The sequence below is a fragment of the Talpa occidentalis genome, unplaced genomic scaffold (assembly GCF_014898055.3).
Source record: "Talpa occidentalis isolate TD23 unplaced genomic scaffold, MPIMG_talOcc4v2.1 talOcc4.3, whole genome shotgun sequence".
Classification (NCBI taxonomy): Eukaryota; Metazoa; Chordata; class Mammalia; order Eulipotyphla; family Talpidae; genus Talpa; species Talpa occidentalis.
Window position 1 is genome coordinate 128,772,998 of NW_023603184.1, and position 16,010 is coordinate 128,789,007.

The following is a 16,010-nucleotide window of genomic DNA, read 5'->3' on the forward strand; positions in this document are numbered from 1 at the left end:
ACATGCATTCTTTGATATATATCTAATAAAAACATGCATTTTTTAAAAAATGAAAACTTTAATTGGAGTGATGTATCAGTCAGATTCCTACAGGCAAAGAAACCAACATGGATTTTTTAAAAAGTAAAAGAACTTATTAATAAGATATTAGGTGGCTCACTGAATAAGCAGAAGGACCGGACAACCCGGCTATGGGGTCAGCCAAGAATTCAGACAGCAGAGCAAGGAAGACACCCCTGAACGCAGACACTATAGCTTCCATCTCCAAAGCCACCAACATGGAGTGCTGACGTTAGCACTGGCGCCCTGCCACACTGCCTCTCAAGGGATCAGAGGGAGGGAGGCAGGAGCACAGGGGACTGTGGTGATGGAGCACGGATGCCTTGCGGAAGGAAATTCTATGGGAACTCAACCTGAGGGGGTGAGAGGAAGCAAATATTGCTTTAAAATATATAAATAAATAAATTTTTTTAAAAAAGCATTAAAAAAAAATCTGGCTATTGGGACAGTTGCTGCCACTAGGTGCCCTCATAGCTCTTGCCTCGTGGCACTTTCTAGCTCTAGTTTCCACCTCTGGGTGGATGAGTCTGATTACTGGATTCCAGGTCATGTGTCTGTGCCTGTTTGCAAGGCAGGCTGGGAAAGCGCTTAACTCCAGCTTGGAAAGTCCACCTACTATAGGAAACAAGCTCTGACTACCCCCAAGACACATAAGGTTGTGAATCTCCCACACAGAGAGAGACCCTTTGGATGCCGGCTGTCAAAACAGTCAACAAGCGTCCATGTTTTTAGCTGTTCAACATCAACATACATCCTGCTGCCCAGGTATTTGATTTTTAAAAATATTTCTGTTTAATAAATGTAGCTATCCCTCCTGTAATCAATAAAGTTGTCCACCTTATGCCAAAAATGGGGTCCAGGGAGCACCCAAAGACATTGTGTCTTACCAAGTACTGTATCCAGCTCCAATAACACGTCTATTGTGATCTTCCAATATTCTGTAGCCTCTAAACTAATTCAACTCTCACCAATTCACCTTGTAAGTAGAATGGGGGGGAGGGAGAAGAAAGAAGAAAAGAGGAAGAAGCTTAGTTAATATATAAATATGTATGTTTAGCAAAGTCAGAAAGACTCTAGTCATGAATCAATACAATCGATGGCATTTATGGCCTAACCGCCCATCCACTCTAAGGTAACTTTGCCTTCAGCCCAAACCTCAGTTAGGGTTTCTTGACCTCAGGGAGTGACTCGGGTCTTTACTCCTGAGGGACTGAGTGTTGGAGCTCCAGAGTGATGGAGTCTTCCTTGAGCTTTTACCACAGAGCATCCACCCTCCGCCTCCAGGGAGTCTTCGGTAGCCAAGATCCCATCTCGCTTTTTTTTTTTTTAAAGATTTATTTATTTATGCATACAAGAGCTGGGGCACAGGCCAGAGGTATTGGGGGGGGTGGAGGGTGAGAGGATTCACCAGAGACAGAGTGGGAAACAGAACAGGCAGACTGACCGAAGTATACTGCCGAGGGGAGCAGTAGGCGAGGGCGAGTCAGGAGAGGTCTGCTGTGCCATATGGGCTGCTCCCTGGCAGGCTGGGGGATCGAGCCTGTGCTGCAGTGGAGTGGCTGCGGACAGCTTCATAGGTTGTGTCTCAACCCCTTGCGCCACCAGGGAGCCCCCCCCCCCCCACCGCAATCTCGCTTTTAAGGGATCATTCAGCCCAGCAACACCATAGCCCCCCTTGTGGCCTTTTCAACAAGTAGCATGAGATTGTAATGAAGGCTCCAGGGTGAGAGAGTTTTCATGAGAATATTAGGTTTCTAGGACTTCTCTAACAAATTACCACAAATATGGTGGCTAGCTCAGAATTACAAAAACAAAACAAAACTTAGAGCCTGATGCAGACCCTAAGTCTTTTGCTCTTTTAAAGGCATATAAGCTGGGGCCTCCCTGGTGGAGCAGCGGTTGAGCGCTGGGTTGTGAAGCTGCCCGCGGCCTCTGCAGTGCCGGTTCAATCCCCGGCTGTTCCCCAGCCACCAGAGGAGGGTCCCACATGGCGCGCAGACCTCTTCTGCCGCCCGCTGCTCCCCTCAGCAGTGTACTTCGGTCCTTCTGCCTGCTCTGCTCCCCGCTCTGACTCTGGTGAATTCTCTTACCCTCCCGCACTTCTGACTGTACCCAGTGCATGTATAAACAAACAAACAAATAAATAAAACATGCCTCTATTAAAAAAAAAAGGCATAAAAGCTGAGGGGAGCAGCAGTTGAGTCAGAAGAGGTCTGCTGCGCCATGTGGGTAGCTACCTGGCCAGGGATGGAACTCATGCTGCAGAGGCAGTGGACAGCTTCATAGATTGCGTCTTAACCCCTTGGGACACCAGGGAGGCACCCCCTCCTTTCTCTTGTAAGGACACCATTTGTTGGATTTAGGGCTCATCCTAAATCCAGACTGATCCCATCCTGAGATCATTAACTTAATTACTCCCTCAAAGACCCAATTTTCAAATAATATTCACAGATAACCTTGAATCTGGATTTGAACATATATTTGGAGGGAGAGGGAGACACAATTCAATCCAATACGATGAATATTTTCATATCCCCCTAACCCTGGGTTCATTTTTAACTGTATTATTATAATGCTACTGTATATTATATTATATTATATTATATTATATTATATTATATTATATTATATTATATTATACTATATTATACTATATTATATTATGTTATGTTATATTATATTATATTATATTCTTGCCAAGTCCCTAGTCAACCACTATGCTGCCAGACCTGTCCATAAATCAGGGTAGATCCTATCTTAGTTTCTCTCCATCCAGACAAAATGGGCAATGAGATATAGCGAATTGAAAAGACAGGTGTGCAGACACATCTTCACCCAGAAATGGAGAAACTGGGCTGACTTGCTACACCCCCACACAGATATCGCCCACTCAATGCTATTTAAGACACTTTCACCCAGCCAGTGATTGTTAAAGACTAATTGTTGTAAACTGTTCAGGTTTGGACAATTACATGCTGAAAGACTAATACACACCCTCTCTATGAATTGCACCTCGTCTGAATATAATAAATCCTTATACTATTACCATTCTGAAAAGAACCCCTTCCTCTGGCCTTGGAGTGTTGAGGCCTGGGTTCCTGGAAGAGTGGCTTTTCACTTCTAAATATAACCTATTTATTACATTGCATTGCCTCTCAAAATATCCCCTAGAATACATGCTGGGTCATAAACAAGTGTCACATAAGCATGCACTTAGAAAATATTTAACCGTACTGTCCAGGTCAGCATTTTTCTTATCCTCACAGATGATTCAATTTTTAGAAAAGTGAAACCAAGAATAGAGCCGAGACCTTTTTGTTTCATTGCTCCTGAATTGGGAAGATCTTACTATCCTCCCCCTTTGTATTTCTTTTTTCTTTACTAAGAAATTTGTCACTCATGCTGTTTCTCTGACAATCAATTCATTGATCTTCACTGTTCCACTCCAGGAATATTTGAAATGCAAATAAGGTCACAGGTCTCTTTTCCATTAAAAAGGGGTCGTTCAGAAACAGTCAAAGAGTGCAGTTCTATAAATCCCCCATCTTTCTAATATGTGTACATACCAACCTTTCTTTTTCTTTAATTTTTCTCTTTGTCAAAGCAGAAAAATAAACCACTAGCAAAAGCATACACTAGCTAATCTTCCAAAACACAGGAAATCACTACACTGGAAGAATCTTTATTCATTTGAGTGAAACCCCTCAATTTCTTAGACACTCGACATCAGCAGAGTTAGCAAAGCTCTTTGTATCTATCATCTACTCATGCATCATTCATGTAAAAGGTGACCTGGGTCCCATTAGTTGACTAGCTGATCTGAATCTTTTGGGTTACTCAGATAAGTCATTTCTAGTGGTCCTCCTTTTAAAATTAATGGAATAGAAGAGAATACATGCTACTTAAAAGAACACCCTGCTGGGAATTTCTCACTAAAGTAAGGCTAATTCTTTTCTGTATTTCCCCTTTCTTTCCCACCCTTATTTTTGCTTTTATTCCAAAGGGCTGTATTTCTGAATTTATTTCAGATCCAGGAGTACAGAAGATCAATGTCAAGGCCCCAGCTGGGACTCAACACACATGAATTTGAATCAGTAACCGCCCTCTGGTACAAAGCCTCCTTCTCTCAAAGTGCTGTCTTTCTGTGCAAGGCCTTTGGTTAAGGCCCATGAGAACAATGACCCAGTCACTCCTTAGAAGCCCTGTTGATCAGAGCCTCATAGATACTCAAGGCTTTCCCTATAACACCCTACACATCGCAGTAATAAAGCTCATTTCCTTAGTTGCCCTGCAACTGTGATGTGCCTCAAGTATGGTCATGGCTTTTTAAAAAATAAATGTATCCTGAGAGATTTAAAGAAATGTTACTATCCCATTTAAATATCCTTCAGTGATACTCTGATAAACTTCAAAGTTAGAATTCTGAAGTTTATAACACAAAGTCCCTGGTGTTTGTCCCTGCCCTCTTTCTACCATCATCTCCCATCTCTCCCATGTGTGCATTGTAAGTCCAGCCTCCTGAATTCCTGGTTATCTCCTATGCTTCTGCTTGAGCCTAAGCCCCCAGGAATGTTTCTAAACCCCCACCTGAGAGCTAAGGTGCCCACACCTGAGGGCAGAAATCCTATATTGTCAAAATATTAACAAGGATGTAAAACAATGGTACTTCATTAACAAGAAATTAATTAAATATTTTGAAAATACAAAGAAACAAAAACAAACGCCCACCTTATCTAGACAGCCCTGCTCTTGGCACTCAATAACTTTGTGCCTACCTCTGAAATAGTACTTATCACACTGTCATTCGGTAGATGCTAATTCACTCACCAAACTGCCAGACTAGTTCAGAGCTTCTTCTTTCACTCACCAATAAAAGCCTAATTTTTGCCAATCCAGACTAAGTGTTAGAGGAAATAGCCACTGGACTAAAATGAGAACACCAACCTGTCATAAATTTCAAAATCCTCAATAACAACTTTTTTAATTATGTAGGAGATTTGTCACATAGCGTAGGCCTAGAAATAAGTCACATTATTCAAGTATTTATCTATAAAATCTATTTTAATTTTCCCACATGCATTTTTAAAAATCACAATTGAAACTCTGAGAAGCTGCTATTACCCACTGTCTTACAATTTGATCACCTCAACTAGAAACAAAAAAAACCACATTAGTGAAAAATTATTTCAATGCTCTGTGTTTCATGCTCTAATAGCTTCCTTGATGCTTCAGATACAAAAGTTTTTGCTTTGTTTCAGCCCACTCTGTAGTTGTAACCTTTTTTACTTGTCACTGGCTTTCTGCTCTATGCCACTATCAGTCGAAATGCAGTCACAAGTGTTAGAAAATATAGGTCAAGCCATATTAAACAGGCAAGATAAAAAAGAAGTGGGGGTAATTTTTCCAGGACATGAATCAGAGCAATCCAGGACACAGTTAGATCCTGGGGTTAAAATGATCTCATCAGAAAGTTGTCTTTCTTCTTCTTTGTTGATTTTATTTTCCATCAGGCTCTATAACAAGATGAGATAGCCTCATCCACAGCTCTAACCTTACATTGCCCTTTCATCTAGCAAATTCCATAATAAACTGCCACTTTACTGGGAACTAAAGCAAAAGCCCCAATGGGAAACTTGTTGGCCCAGCTGACCCAGCTTGAGTCATTGGCCCATCCCTAAACCAATCACTGTGACCAATAAGATGTGTTATTCTGATTGGCTAGGCTGGATCAAGTGTTGCCCCCTGGAGTGAAAGTAGGTCAGCCCCATTCAAAGTGCAAGGATAATATTCCCCATAAAACAGAAATTCTATTACAGGAAAAGGGAGGAAAGAAAATAAGCTGAGCAGACAAAAAACTAGACTAATTTTCTCACAGTGTTTTAAGGGGCAAAAAAGGAAAAGCATTCCTTATTATTCTCTATTAAATTATTATATTATTATATAATTATATTATTCTCTATTAAATTCTGAAAAACAAGGGGAGAACAGGATTTTACCAAAGACATAGACTCAGTAAGATATAGATTATATATACATACACATGTGTATACAGATAAGTGTGTGTATATATATATATACATGAGTGTGTTTTATGTACATATGTATATACATATACAGGTATACATATATTTACATCTATACATATATAGTGATCTGATGACTGGTGAAGACCCACTTCCTATCTTGCAGGTGGTCATCTTCTCACTGTGTCCTATATGGTAGAGAACAAAAAGAGCAAATTCTTTGGTCTCTCATCTTATAAGGGTACTAATAAGATTCATGGACAATCTTTCCTCATGACCTAATCACTTCCCAAATTCCCCTTCTCCTAATAATATCACATTGGTGGTTAGCATTTCAATATATGAACAGGGAGGCAAGGGACACAAACATTCAGTCCATAAGAGATGACATTTTCTTTTATCTTTATTTTCCCATGTCTTCTCTCCCTGAAACACCCAAGAGCCTAATGCCATGCACACAGTAAATAATAAATATGTGTGGAATAGATAAATGAACAAATTGCATTGTAAGTCTCTCACTTGCTCCACTGAATATGAATGATTGCTATTTTTCTTTTCATATAGCTTCTACCACATTGAGTAAATAGTACAGAAAAAGACATTTGAACAATGCAAAGCATCTAGCAATCTATAAAATAATTTTCCCTTATAATAATATAGATAATTCATATGTTCACTATTAAATTCCACTTGCAATAAAGTTTATAATTTTAATTAACATACAAAAAGTATGCCACTCTGCTTCTGGATGTTTTTATCAGGAAACTACATGATGAAAAAAGATTGATTGGGTCATATACCATAAGAATAGATCATAGAGTGAAATACCTTAAAGCCATCAGACTAGGATTTTTGTAATAATGTAGGGCTGAAAGAGGAAAATAGAAAAGGGAGAAAGGATTAAAAAGTATGGTAAGAGAAGAATGGAGAAGACTTGGGTTAATCAGTTACTATGGGGAGAAAATTCCAACATTTGAGACTGGAGAGTAAGAGAATGATGGCAATGACAGTGGAGAAGGAGCTAGGGTGAGTGGTATCTTGATGCATTAGTTTTTACTCATTATTAGGTTTGAAGCTACAGAAACATCCACATTGGCCATGTGCCCTAGGCAGTTGATAATGCAGTTGATAATGTAGTAATAACCATCAGAAGTCAACGGGAAATTCAGATTTGAACATTACAGTACGGTGGCCTTACCAAAATCCAATTTCCTTATAATCCTGGGTATACGTCTATGTGATTATATAGGTATAGGAATCATCTCCAGAGCACCCACAAAGAGACATTTTCTTCAGCCTAGCTTCTTCTGACTTTTACAGAACCTGAAATATATCAAAATCAGGGAAAGAGTAGAAACTTGAAAACAACCATGCTTTTTCAGTTCCCACTCTTCTTCATCCCTTTCACTAGAAGTACACCTTCCTTGGCAAGTCTACAACAGCACACTTACATCATTCATACACAATCTCCATCTGTATTTTAGCTTGAGGGGTTCATTAAGTTGGGTCAATAAATATTTATTGAGCATATAATATGGTTCAGGAACTGTGTTCACAGTGAGGGAATAAAGATGATTAAGATCTATTCTCTGCCCTGAAGGAACTATGAATCTGTTAGGAATACATAAAAATAAGTAGGCATGTACAGTATGTAGGTTAAAGAAGGAAGCAATCTACTTTGCTATAGAGTTTAGGGACGGCCTACATATTGGTAAATAGATATTACTTTCTCTTGTTTGCTCTCTCTCTCTCTCTCTCTCTCTCTCTCTCTCTCTCTCTGTGTGTGTGTGTGTGTGTGTGTGTGTGTGTATGAAGAAAAACTTGGAGACCACTAAGCAAAAGGAATTTATGTGGGCGATACAGGAGTTATGAACTATATGGTCCATTAAAGGAACTAAAATTGCAGGTTCACTGATACATAGGATATGAAACAGCAAATGACTGGAGATGAGTCTTAAGAAATAGGAGCAGAACCTTCCTTTCAGCTGGAACTACCCTTTTCCTGTAATTCACTGAAATGACCAACACAAAGAAAGGAGACACTGCTACGTGTTCTGTAGGCCTTTTAGAAAGACTAGAGTTATCCTTTGGCTTCATACATGAGAATCGACAAGAAAGGTGATATTGCAGACATCAAGAGGATGGGCATTGCTCAAAAAAAAAAAAAAAAAAAAAAAAAATGGCCCACCAAGTGAACAGGGGAAAAACTGAAAGTCTACAACATTACTCGGCATACTGTTGACATTGCTGTAAATAAACAAGTAAATGACAAGATTCTTGCAAGAGAATTAATGTTCAAGTTGAGCATTCTAAGGGCCAAGATAGTTTCCTGAAGCACGTGAAGAAAGTCATCAGAAAAACAAGGAAATCAAAGAGAAAGATACTTGGGTTTGACTGAAGGTCCAGCCTGTTCCACTCAGAAGCAAACTGGGTGAGAAAAAATAGAAAGGAGCCTGAACTTCTGGAACCTGCTCTCTAGGAAATGATGGCATGATAGGTGTGAAAAATAAATAAAAACCTCTAGGCTAGAAAAATGTTTCTCTTAATTGAGTACAAGTGTGGTGTTCTCCCCACAAAGAAATATTGAAAGAAAGAAAAAGGACCAGAATATTGTACTTTTTCTTTGGTAAGATTTTTTAATTGCAAGGTACAAACCACACAGAGTTGAGGCCAATCTCAGTAAATCTCACATCACTCAATACAGTATAAGCTTTGAGCAAGAAAGACTATCTCCAATCAAATTTCTGAGCCACTACCCCAGATTTAGTCCTTGGAATGGGGGCCCCTGTGATTTTCTTATTTATCTAACTTGCTTTCCCTCCTAATGAAGATCTCATTTATTCTCATTCTCTCTATTCCATACCATTTAGATTACTGTCATTTATTAGAATTAAATGCAAGTAATAGAACCCTATTCAGACTAGCTGAAACCAAGAAGTTGAGTCTGTGGTCAGCTGGACCAGTTGAGAGGTTCATTTGAGCTGGGCAAGCCCTCAAAGGAGGTTTCTACAATATCAAAAATCCTAGCATCACAGTTACATGAGCAACTAATTCAGAGGGGACGCCCTGATCTTTCCCCACACAGCTCCTTGACTGGTCTTCTCCTGGTCTAGGGGTTAATCCTAATTTTCTTGTAAACCTCCCATATCAGTCAGCTTTCTGTTGATTTAAACCTGTTTTCTCCACTTAACTCTGATCTTTAAACTAGGTGTTGGAGTCCCGAGAATACTCTTTACTCACCTCCCAGCACAGAAGTCTCATCTTCCTATCATGGCTCCATGCATGGCTTCATCCATCCCAGATGATAGATATCTTTCATCCTAGATAATAAGTTAGGAGGTCATAGAAAACCTCATTTCAATCCTTTGTGTTCATTTTTCCATCAGTTCTACTGCTCTCAAACACTGTGATAAATCTCATGATAACAAAGACATGAAGGGGAAAGTTATTTTATAACAGACTACAGGCAGTTCTCACTTTGCATGGTACCATGTTATCTCAATTGTGCGCATATTGGAAACTGTGTTCTCTCTTTCACACAATGCCATGGTAACAATCTTGGCTACCACGGAACCATGTAAAATGATGACACAGTTCCAATATGTGCACATTTCAGTTAACATAGTATCATTCAAAGTGAGGACTGCCTGCATTCTAATATGATTAATGAACTAATAGACAAAAGATTATCCCATATCGTCATGCCTCCAATACCCCAAGAATTTTCCTAATTTGTTCAATTCCCTCCTCAAGTCTTAACAGCCTTTTCAGAAATTAGAGGGGTTGGTAGGTGGCAAAGCTGGGGAGTTTCTCAGGCTACCTTTCTTGCTCATTTATCCTGTCAATTTTCATTGTTACTCTTTTATTGTTATCAAGTTTATAGGGGGAAAAGACGGCATCATATTAAGGCATAATTAGGATAATAAACGGGAGCTGTGGTTTGTTTTTGGACTGATTCCAGTTGGGTAGCACACATAATCACCTCTAGCTGACTGCTTGATGATTATGACTTTGACAAAGTGGCATTATTTACTGCTAATGGATGAGATGATGATTTATTACTAATTACTCTCTTTTTCTACAATTTTATATTATGTTAAATGAAGAATTACAGTTGGGGTAATAAATATTCACTAGAAGAAAATGTCTAGCAGCAGCATTCATGAAACTAGCCCCTGAATAGAGGAGCCATTTTACCCAGGACCAGACTTTAGAGGAAACGGTGAACCTGACAGTTTATCACTGACTCTCCCCAGCTACGCGCCTGCACACGCGCGCGCACACACACACACACACACACACACACACACACACCTGTGAGTCTCTCTTACCTTCCTTCAGGAGTCCTCACCCCACTCCAGATTCTTCAGATCATTCCTGCTACCTGCCCTTTTTTTTTCACTTTTCCTCTCCCTTCATAGGATGTTAGTGAAATCTCTACCCAGGGTCATTTTGGAATTCAAGAGTCTTCTGGAAAAAAGAAAAGAAGAAAAAAAAAAGACTTCCTAGGTGCAAAGAACAAAACGATAGGCTTAAGATTCATCCTTTTCCAAAAATATGAGTTTTTGGAGAGCCAGAGGAATGTAAGTGAATATAAATAAATGTAAAAGCAGTGTCATGACACTTACAAGGAGTGATGAGGCCACTAGGATAAGATAGGGGCTATTAACCAACTTAAGATGCTCCATTTGGAAGAGGGACAGGTACAACCAGGGTGGCCCTAACTACAGTGTGATACTTGATGAACTGATATGGAGAGTGAAGAAATTCGTGTGCTGCCGTTGTCATGCGTGAGGGTGTGGATACTGGCTGTGTTCGCCAGCCCAAGTCTTAAGTGCAGCATTAGGAGAGGGAATCAGAGATGAAGCAAAGCTGAGCAACAGAATAGATAGAAAACCCCTTGAGGACAGGAATCACGTCTTTATTCTTTGTTATAATCTGCACACTGGTAGCAGAGTCCAGAGTACAAGGAATGCACTGAACATGTTTGTTGGCTGATTTTTGGTGGATTGACTAAAACACTGAAGAGCACATTCTCTGCAAGCAGATCAATTAATAACCACTTTATTTAAAGAGGGAAAACTGCATTTGTAAAAGATGCTATATTTTCATTATTAGGAACTGCAGTACCATCACCTTAAGTATTATTCTGTTATTTCCATTTCACTAAAGGTTTTCATTGCAGGTTAGAATTCCATATATTTGTAATTAGTACACACAGCAGTATCTGATTTTAATGTTGTACTTATGATCAAATTTTATTGTTGAGTAAGTTGCTTTTGAAGTTGGTTTATGTTACTTTTCCTTGAGTGAGTTTGTTTATCTCTTGTTGCAACATGTGGCTTCATATCCCATCTTTCGGGGCGGGGGGGGGCAGGGAGAAGAGGGTTTAACATTGGTTTACATCACTGTGTTTTTTTTAAGATTTATTTTTATTTATTTATGCATATAAGAACTGGGATCTAGGCGAGAGGTGTGGGGGGGTGAGAGGATTCACCAGAGACAGAGTGGGGAGCAGAACAGGTGGATTGACTGAAATACACTGCTGAGGAGAGCAGCAGGTGAGACAGGAGAGGTCTGCTGTGCCATGTGGGTTAGCTCACTGGCCAGGGAACATAGAGACAAGAGAAGCTGAAAAAACACTGAGAAAGAAGGTTTCTGCCTTATTCCATGTAAGAATGAAACAAACTGATGGTAGCTGTGCAGGTGGCAAGGAATAAACAAATTTGAGATCCACTTTGAAGGCAGAAATAAGGATTTTCTAGCTAACTGTGTGTCAAGGGAAAGAAGAGGAAGAGTCATAGGATTTGCTGGCTTATGACTTGATGCCATTTCCTGTGGCAGGAAGGCCTGGGACCATGCTTGCAGGAAACATGCTGAGCTTTGTTTTGGCTCTTATTCTGGCCACTGTCCACAATAACAGAAAATGAAATCTGGGATTTAATGTTTGTACAAAATAAATAAATAAATAAATAAATAAATAAATAAATAAATAAATAAATAATTTATAGTACATTGTATATCTAGAATATTCATCTAAAGGCATCCCTTAGTAACTTGTTTTACAACCAGTGAAGGGAAAATGCTAGTATTAGATTGTTTAATTAAAGTCACCCGTCATTAAACTTTCTATTATTGAAAGCATAGCAAAATAAAGTAATAAAATTAAAGGCTCTGTGACTTATATGGTAAATGATGAAATTCTTTCCAACAAAACTACTGAGAGTGTGAATGTTGAATCAGATTTTTATTTACAAATTGATTACCATTTTTTTTAAGCTGGCTTTATTTAATCCATACCACCGTGAATGTGCATTATACAAGGTGACAAACTATTAGAAGTATGAAGAACTTTAAAAGTGACCCAGTAAAATATTCTCAATTTAAAATGAGAACAACCTTGTCACACAAAAATGCCTTGACCAAGGTCACGGAGCTAAGCAGTTTACCTGACTTGAAACCCAATGCTGCAAATCAAATCCAATTCTCAGGATTAAGACATCTTGAAATCATGTGAGAAACTAGAATATTTCAAGCCAAGAATCACAAAAAGAAAATGTTTCACTTTATTGTAGGTTCTCAACAAAATATTATTTCCGTGAAAATAAGTATTGAATTGGCTGTTCAACTTTCTGTGGAGTCAACAGATTGAATCCTGAAAACTCAGATATCCATTGGCTATACTGTATAATTTTCACCTTACTTTCTTGTTTTCTTAATCATATGCTTTGAATTTGATAATAATAGGTGTGATAATTAGGCTGAGAAAACAGACATCTGGACTTTCAAGCTGCTTTACTTCATATCTAAAAACCATGTAGAAGAATCTGAAATACACTGAAATAGTATGCACCCTTGCTTCATTTTTCGTTAGAGAAGTAAATCTTTGGTGCCACAAATTGTTTTTGTATCATTACATGATGGTAACTAGAACTTCATCTACTGAACCAGAGCTGGGAACAAGGAGCTACACGTCTCATATTCCAAAGACCTTCCCTGTAGAACTAGATAGGAAGTGGCAAAAAGCTGTCCTGGGAACTTTCACCATATTCATAAAAGAGATTCTTTAAAGAACTTCATGGCACTGAGTTTTCTGGCTTCTGTCCCATGGAGAAAGGATTGGGGAAGGGGGCTCTGCATTTCTTCTTCCACCATACAAAATATCCGCCAAATGGAAGGGACCTGAATAAAAACACTTGCCTACAGGCAGACAGTTATCCTAGCCCTTGTCTGAACAATCTTAGGGAGTGGAGCAAGAAAAAATTTTTAAGAGAATTTGGACTGTCCTCCCCCCAAGAGAGCAGCTATCCCCGGGGGAATAAACAAACTGAGAAGACAACAGAGTGAGTAAGCTGCACTTCCACTGGCCTGCAGAAAGATCAAGAGCTCTTAGGTTTGCTACTTAGTGACAAAGACATCAGGTGAATGCCTTCAAGGGTAGTCCAACTGGTACTATCTTGAAAGGGCTCTGTTTGCAGGACACTGGGACCCCAGCAAAAGAAAGTTCAATAGGATGCACACCCAGAGCCAAAAACTGAGAGTGTATCACAAGGTCAACCAGAAATACTTCATCCTTATAGGGCAAGGATCCCACAAAACACAGTCCTGAAAGAAACACAGCTTTGGAACATCTGAAAACTGGCACCAATTATACCCTACCCACCAAGTTGGAGACTCACTCGCTCACCATTTACTCTCTTTCATACTTGTCAGCCCAGCACTGCAGAAATCTGAAAGCAGCAGATTCTGAGTGAAGACCATATGAATTGGAAGAGCAAAGTAGAGAAAGAGAAAGAGGCCAGACCTGCTCTTTGCCCATCAACAGAAGAACCATGTCTTCTCTGGATCTTAGGGCTGGAGAAGGCATTGGCTGGATTTTGAGGGAAGATGTTTCACTTAGATGAGAAAGTGAAGTTTTTTATTAGATTGGGCGGTACTATCTGATATGTAACACTTGAAAATCAACCTATTTTGTTAACACTTGAAATTGAAAAGCTGTGAGATCTTCATGAGTTGTCACCAAGGGAAATCTGGTCAAGTGTAATTAAGGGTAGTATAGAAGAAAAATAAATGTTGTTTCTTTGTTTAACTCTACCAATTTTAACACATTTAATACACCTGTTAGAGTGAAAATAATAAAAAATAACACAAATGAGATGCAAAGTTAAATGTAAGGAATATTTCTGGCCACAAGCATTACATTAAAATTCCCTTTTGGTCAAATCCAGTTTGCAGTATGTCTGCAACCAGGTGAAATGAGCTTATAAGAGACCTGAGAATGTTTTATAAACAAGTTAAATATTTATTATAAAAAATAAATGTGAGTGATGTTTTTAAAGGAAAGCAAATGAATGCAAATGAAGCTAAGACCAGGAAACTGATGATACTAGGAAAGCATATTTATTAGCCATCTTCAATGTGCTAAGTGGTGTTTAAAGACATAAGAAGAAAGAGAAGATATCATTCCTCTTCTTGGAACCAGCTGGATGAAATAAATCCGTGCTGAAAAAAAAAAATAAACACCAGAGAATAATAGAGCAAAGTAAGTATAATCAAGTGCTATAATAAGAGTAAGAGGATATATTCCCGTACAGAAATGCATACACATGAAGGGAGAAGCATGGTGAAGAGGATTTGTATAATGACAAGAGGAGATACAGACCATCCAGAAAGACAGAGGATATTGAAAATGCTTTCCTGATGCAGATTACAAAGCTCGGATAGAGATGATCCACTATAGTCAGTGGAGATTTCCATTACCCGGGCATCTGTTGGCAGTCTCATTATGATTATGAAAAAAGCATGCATGCACCTAAGAAATTGTTAAGTAGCCTTGCTGAGGATTTTACTGCTGGGAAGGATACCATGGGGAAATGGTTAACAAGCCTTTTTTTTTCCTGATCAAAAAAGAAAAGTCAGTTGTCAATCTAGACCTGTCAGGGGACTCCAGGGAAAGTAGTGATGATGTGATGGTATTTGGGACTTCTAAATACCACAGGAAATAATTGGAGATAGCCTGAATTCTAAGAAAATGAGTGTGCCTAAAGCTACATTAATGAAATAATATAGGCATAGTCAGACAAACTGTGGAGAATTTAGTTGGCAAAGGAATTTATTTGAATTCAAGTTCGATCAGGGCAAGAAGTTCAATTGTCTGTTTAAAACTCCAGCAGCCTCGTCTCTCTCCACAATTAAAACATAGCCTTGGATTTAGTTCTATCTTTAAGACAACAAATTCTTCTGGAGAGTCCAGGAAGACATTTCAGGGTATATGAGTGGGTTTAGTGGTATAAATGATACTCTTTGGGGGAAGAAACATTCTGCCTTATTTCTAAAGGGTCCATTATTGAATAATACCCCTACTACCTACTGGTTGCAACTTGAATATGATTTCCAGATGCCAAGAACATTCTGAGATGTTCTCCCAGTCTTGGGATATAACAAAATATTTGAAAGACAGAACACTCTGGATAATAAGAAAGATTTTTCAGTTTAGATTTTGTCAGTTACAGCACATTAAGTTATGCTGACCCAGATATTCTGATTTCAACTGTTTTCCACATTCCCCTGGAAAATCCTAATATCAGCAAGCATGTGGCCTGGCAAGCTGGGAGTATTAACCTGTGGTCCCACCAGAATTCTTCATCCTTTTAACATGGCTCAGTCATACTTAGTGAAGCTGACAATTCTCTCACATAAGGTGTGATTCCTATTGGTACTTCCACTTATGACACATAGAAGTGCCACCTGTACATCAAGTTAAGGCCACCATGGTCTTGATTTTTTTTTAATCTGACAGTTTTCAGTAAGAAAGCTATTCTTTCTCATGTAAAGGGGAAATTCTGAAATCTAAAATACAGCTCTAGGTCTGAATATTTTCTGACGAAAATAACATTGTGTCTCAGCAAAACTAGTTAATCTGTCCTT

The 16,010-nt window shown here is 38.9% G+C and overlaps 1 long non-coding RNA gene across 2 annotated transcripts in view; it reads right to left on the reverse strand.

Moving 5' to 3' along the window:
• Positions 1–499: 499 nt before the first annotated feature.
• Positions 500–16,010, reverse strand: part of LOC119256145 (uncharacterized) — a 36,600-nt gene continuing 21,089 nt past the window's right edge. The window contains exons 4-8 of one of the 2 annotated variants that reach the window (XR_005127643.1): positions 10,415–10,553; positions 9,324–9,403; positions 7,282–7,406; positions 6,236–6,271; positions 500–1,036 (exon numbers count right to left, since the gene is read on the reverse strand). This is a non-coding gene — a long non-coding RNA (uncharacterized LOC119256145). The remainder of the gene's footprint in view (positions 1,037–6,235; positions 6,272–7,281; positions 7,407–9,323; positions 9,404–10,414; positions 10,554–16,010) is intronic. The other variant, XR_005127642.1, reaches the window with a different exon arrangement.